This window comes from Rhipicephalus sanguineus, unplaced genomic scaffold (assembly GCF_013339695.2).
Source record: "Rhipicephalus sanguineus isolate Rsan-2018 unplaced genomic scaffold, BIME_Rsan_1.4 Seq621, whole genome shotgun sequence".
NCBI lineage: Eukaryota > Metazoa > Arthropoda > Arachnida > Ixodida > Ixodidae > Rhipicephalus > Rhipicephalus sanguineus.
The window spans coordinates 173,205-178,782 of NW_023615640.1; the positions used below are offsets into that span (position 1 = coordinate 173,205).

General features: G+C 43.7%; 1 long non-coding RNA gene across 1 annotated transcript; it reads left to right on the plus strand.

Moving 5' to 3' along the window:
• The first annotated feature begins 2,640 nt into the window (after positions 1 to 2,640).
• LOC119377926 (uncharacterized) lies at positions 2,641 to 3,292 on the plus strand. Its single transcript, XR_005180888.2, has 2 exons — positions 2,641 to 2,922; positions 3,089 to 3,292. It is a non-coding gene; the product is annotated as an uncharacterized LOC119377926 (long non-coding RNA).
• Positions 3,293 to 5,578: the final 2,286 nt, after the last annotated feature.

Sequence of the window (5,578 nt, forward strand, 5' to 3'; positions counted from 1 at the left end):
TGTTGGTATGCTTGTCTCCGGTGCATTAAACATCGCCAAACGTCACCTCCTCTAGTTCACAGCACTGCCGCCGGATGCGGCAGTTTGTAAACACATTAAATTCATTATTTTCCTCAAGTTGCTGCCTTAAATGAAGTTTGCGTCTATTGATTTTAACACACAATCTTTCAATTTGGCTGAAAATCATGACGTCAACATTTTTGTTCACTTTCCCTTTAAGCTAGGATATTGTAATATGGAAAACTGGATGCAGTTCAAGAAATGTTTAGAAAGCATTTGCTGTGTTCGTTATTGGTAGGCGGCATTCCAAAGTGTATCTTATTTAGCCAAAAGAATATTACAATTTTCACTCACCTCCAGTGGGTCTTGATTCAACTTGCTGGTTAGCACGTAGCTGACACCTTCGCTGAAAAGGCTTGAAAGGATGTCTTGCATCGACATCAGTGATACACGGAGTGACTGAATTGTCTGTGCTGAGGCAAACATGGTTTCTCGTGTTCTGAAGAATCTTTCTTCTGTTTGGTCCAGGGTAACCAAGAAGGCATCAATGATCTGTGAATGAGGAATGGATAGTGCAATACTGCCTGGTTATAATAGCAATATGTTGGCAGTGTTGCTGAAGTGAATCTCATAATCCGGTATTTATTGCAAAGGCCACTCTTTCTACAGGGTAAGGAACACTCATTTTACACTTCAAAATTATCTTACAATGTGAGATGCTCAAAATGTGTGATGTCTGTGCCTTATTTCTTTTAATTTGGGGCTGCAGTCGTGTTCCACAAGGGAGTATTAAATTGGCCATGAACAACACACACAATTAGTTCTTTTGAAATAGCAAGCTATTACTAAAGTTCCATTGGCATTGTATTTTTTTTTTCAAATAAAAAGAAAACATCTTCCAGAAAATAGGAAAGTTTCAACGAAAGAGAGCCCCTGCAGTTTTAGACTACAGCACCTATCATTACATTGTGTACAGTTGTGTGTTAGTCATGTGTGTGTAACCATTCATGCTGCTTTGACCCTAACATTTTTGTTGTCTTTCTTTTCCATTCCACCTGGCGTCATTTTGCGTAAACAGCTGAGCAGACAACACTTTTATGTCTCATTGGCTGTTGTCTCTAAATATTTTGTCATTGCTCTCATGCTATGCTTACATTTCACCAACACACTTAGATCAATGTTTATGGTTTGACACCAAGGTTAGGGAACATTTTCTTATGTGAGCAGCATGAATAAACAATAATTGCATAATTTTAAAAAATGATTCTTCTGCACAGGTTAAAGGAACACTAAAGGCAAACACAATTCATGTCAGAGTGAAAGGTCAATGGGTGAGAACGTCTAAAATGTCAACAGTATCAACAGCAGTGCTCTAGTAATCGAGAAATTAAGGTAAAGGTAGGACACGATGTGCGCCACGAGTGGGACATTTTCGAAGTGATCCCGATGACGTCAAAGAGTCCCGAGTACAATTAACCTAGTAGTCAAACTAGTTGCGATAAAAAAGAACCTTCCGTGCATCACAAGACGTAATAAAATGCTGCTTGTTCGTTTCTCTTTGATTCATGGGGAAAAAAACCTCTTGGCGTTACCATGGGGAACGGCGCGAGTGGTTCAAAAGTTCCGTTTTCACCGTGCTGCTTGTCTCAGTGGTAGTTTCGGTATCGCATACTGCTGCGTCTGTTTGGCTCTCGCTATTTTCGCACTGTTGATACTCTACTTCTGCTGCTGGCCAAGCTAAGCTCCGTTACAGTGAACTATACAGTTTCGGAGTGGCCCATGGCTGCCTCTTGGTAAGGTTGGGCATGGAAACTGCTACGTCAGAGTTCAGGCGGGTGATTTGAAGTGCGCTAGAGCCGCGATTTTCTTTCAAAATAAGCATTTCCTTGGCACAAATCAAGCACTACGAGGGTTCTGAAACGCTATTCCAACAATCAACGTCGACTTAATATTTTCCTTTAGTGTCCCTTTAAAGCATTATAAGTAAGTAAAGCTGGCGTAAACTATGTTGAAATTTTTTTTAATGTAACCAATTAGGGTGTGTCGACTCTGCGCTATATATCGCCAAGCCTCGACGTTATAGAGTTTTGGTGCACTTCTGAATGATTCTTTATGGCATCCATTTTGTATTGGGACTTGTGTTAGAGGTTCCCAGCGATATTTTCTCTTACTTTTACCATTTCTGTTTCACCACATTGGAGTTATCAGAGTTTTTTTTTTAAATGTATGTATTCTCTTTTGTATACAGTATTTCTTCTTTGAGATGTTCTTGTATTTACTGCATATCCGACTTGGTAAAAACAAACATTGCCATTTTTTACGAGGTATGGTGTCTGGCCAAAAAGAAAAAAACGCTGGTGTATTGACTTATTAAGCGGCCACACATTCTGTGCACAGACTGCACACATTTCACCTTTTGTTTCGATGACCCAGGCCTGATTCCTTCTTTCGGCAGCTTTGCATTGAGAACGTCAAACAAGTCGTTCAGCTCCTTAGTGAAAACTTCGGTGCCTTCGCTGTTTTCCAGTCCTGGGAGCCCCTGGTTCCTGTAAAATTCCAAGCCTATGGCTGTTCCACGGCTGAAAAGCTGAAAATAAGGGTACAACGGTAAGACAAGTTAGCACTGTTGCACTATGCGCTCCTCATAATCATATTGTGCTTTTGACACAACAAACGCAACAGTAATAATGTTAACTAATATTGTTGACATTGCTTGCTTGTATCATTTCAATTGTGCCTTCTCACCTGTGCAGCAAGGCGTACATTCATCTTGCGCAAGCAGTCTGGTTCAATGTGTGCTTGCGTCAGCTTTGGCACAATACGAAGCTGCTGGTTCTCCTCGGCTTTGTACAGCAACCGGTAGTGATCGTAGGCAACTTCACAGTTTCCAGCCTAGAAAAACACATGCAAATGAATTGCACGGTATGTCTAAATTCTCTCTTTTTAGAGCTTACCTGTGCAACATTGTGCTTGTGCAAGTGGTTGCGTATGCACTTTATCATGTGTGGCGCATCACACAAGAAGTGCAGATGCTTCCCTGGCAGGCAGGGATGTTGCACTTTGTTCACAGCAACCTTCCATCTTCCAGATATCCTGAATTGCGCCCACATGGCCTTGTTGCTCCCGGCACCATCACTGACGACTGCTATCACTACTGCATTTTGCTTGAAAAGTTCGAGAACAGCCTCAAGCACAAGCCTGGCAAGGACATCACCTGGTGCAGCTCCCTTGCTGGCGAAGCTGGCGATTGGCTGTACCCAGTTACTGAATAAAGGCACATACATGAACACAAGGGCATGGTCTGCAAGGTCTTTTTGAGTGCTGTCTTTGCCATAGTCAACAAAGCCTCCAAGTTTCAAATTGCTCTGATCAAATTCAACTGTTTGTCGCACTTTCATTTCATCCAATATTAATGTTCCGTAGCAGTTGAACCCTTTTTTTTTTTCATGTGGCTAGCAATGCTCTCTAGAGCTGTCTTGTTAAATCCAAATTGGCATGGCATGCCTTTCAGAATTTGACGCAGCCTGTTCATTGATGGGAGGGGAAGCATTTTCATGTTGTTGATTAAGCGATAGGCTTTCGGGCTTGAAATTCTGAGCAGAAGACAATTCATTAGCCATTCCTTTTCGTAGCGCATCCCTTTTTTGGATTTTCTTCTGAGTGATTGTAGTGCTGTTCGTAACGCCGCACGTTGGGCATGTGGCAGGTCCTCGGCACTTCTTATGTTTAGTTCTTTCTTCAATCGCCTGTTCTGTTTTTTCAGTGCTTGCCTCTCGTGCTGCATGTTTCTTTTTGCCACATAACTGCGTGTCAGTTTTTTTCCAAGGGCAACATTTGCTTTCTTCAGTGTGGTCTTCTGGGAGATATTGAATTTCACTGACACAGCCCTGTCTCTCTCTCTCCTGCACATCATGCATACTGCATTGTGTGCAAGTATGGCACATTTCTTACTGTGCACTTGTGCTTTGCTAGCCATTCTGCTTGTGTATCCTTGGCAGAGCTTCAATTTTTCTAGCCGTTCCGCAAGTGCCACCAGACTGCTTGCATCTTGTGCATCCGTAGCGCATTGGAAGGTCCTAGGCGCCACTACCTTTCCAGCAGCATTTATTGTGATGCGTCCTTTTTTTTCCACAATAATTGCCTTGTCAATGAAGAGGACCGAATTGAGCACAGATGGCTTGTATAGGGCGAATGTATCTTCATTAATGCTTTGAATGGTCCAACCATAGAGCTGCTTAATGCTTAATAATTCTTGAACTTCAGTAACTGGGCAACAGCCATTGAAGTCTTGTGTGGAAGCACCCTCTGTTGTGTCGGTGCTTGGGTCAGTGTGCAATTCTGCCTCATGCGAATGTATGGGAACTGCATGCTCCCTCAGGTCCCACCGCTCTCTCCTTATTTCCACAATTTTCCCCTGAATGTTATGTGTCCAGCACTTAATGATGTCCTCGGGGGCGAAGTGTTTTTCGCAGATGAGACTGCGGTCACGGAATGCTTCGCCCCTTCCTAAAAGCACTTGCTCCCATTTCTCTCGTAGCTCCTGCGTCTTCGGCACCTCAAAAAAGCACTGACCTTGTGCTTGTGCCGCCGCTGCGTAGGGTGCTGTTGCCGCTTGATGGACAACCGGGTACCGAGCATTTCCTAGGCATATTTCATCGTGTTGAACGAGCGCGCAAAAGTGCAAAACTGCAGGGAGTCTGGTAAGCTGCCGAGTGCCGCCGGCGAAACACGATGCAGACGATATGCTTTAGGCAGTACCATTTCCACTTTATTCGGTATTTAAATGTCGACACAGTAACTACATCAATTCGTACGCTGCGCGTTGCAAAATTATCGCAACAGATCTAAAGTAAGGGTAAGTCTGTCAACGGCAGCAGACGACGTTGCCCGAGCAGCAAACGTGTCGTCTGCAAGTAAAATGTGCCGGTACCTTAGGAAAGACTCCACGAACATAGCACCAGAAAAGAAAACAGCGCTTGGAGCGTTACTTGCAAGTACATAGCATTGTTCAATGTTTCCGCTTTTTTATCATCGTAATTTCATTACTATATGATATCCCACCCTGTGTCCCATTGGTTTCGCGGTTACTGGAAGCGACCGCTGAGCGCAAGACATAGCGGCCAATTTATGGTATGTACTGATCGGTACTGATGTGCTTTGGTTTTCACTCCACCGTATCAGTGTCTAGTTTGTGCGACCATCGTTCACATCATGTTTGTGAGAGACAACGTAACCGCAGAGCGGAACACTTCAAAGATTCATCTCAAATTTCCCGCGAGTAGCCTGTCCTCGAGCACAGCACACATTTTCAGGTGAGCAAACGAGGAGTAACAAAAATAATTAGGGCGCAGTGAAATAATCAGAAGCATCGTAGCACGAAATTGCAAACAGCTCCTTCGACCAAATTAAACTAGACGCTTTGACACGCCTTTTATTACTACCTGTGCAAAGCGAAAACAGCTGACAGCGGCGCCGTTCAAGCCAAGGGCATGGCGGTGACAACGCCAGCGTTGCGTGCGGCGTTGAGCAACCTGCGAAGAGCGCACGCAAGAGGGGCAATCATGTGTTTTGTATTGTA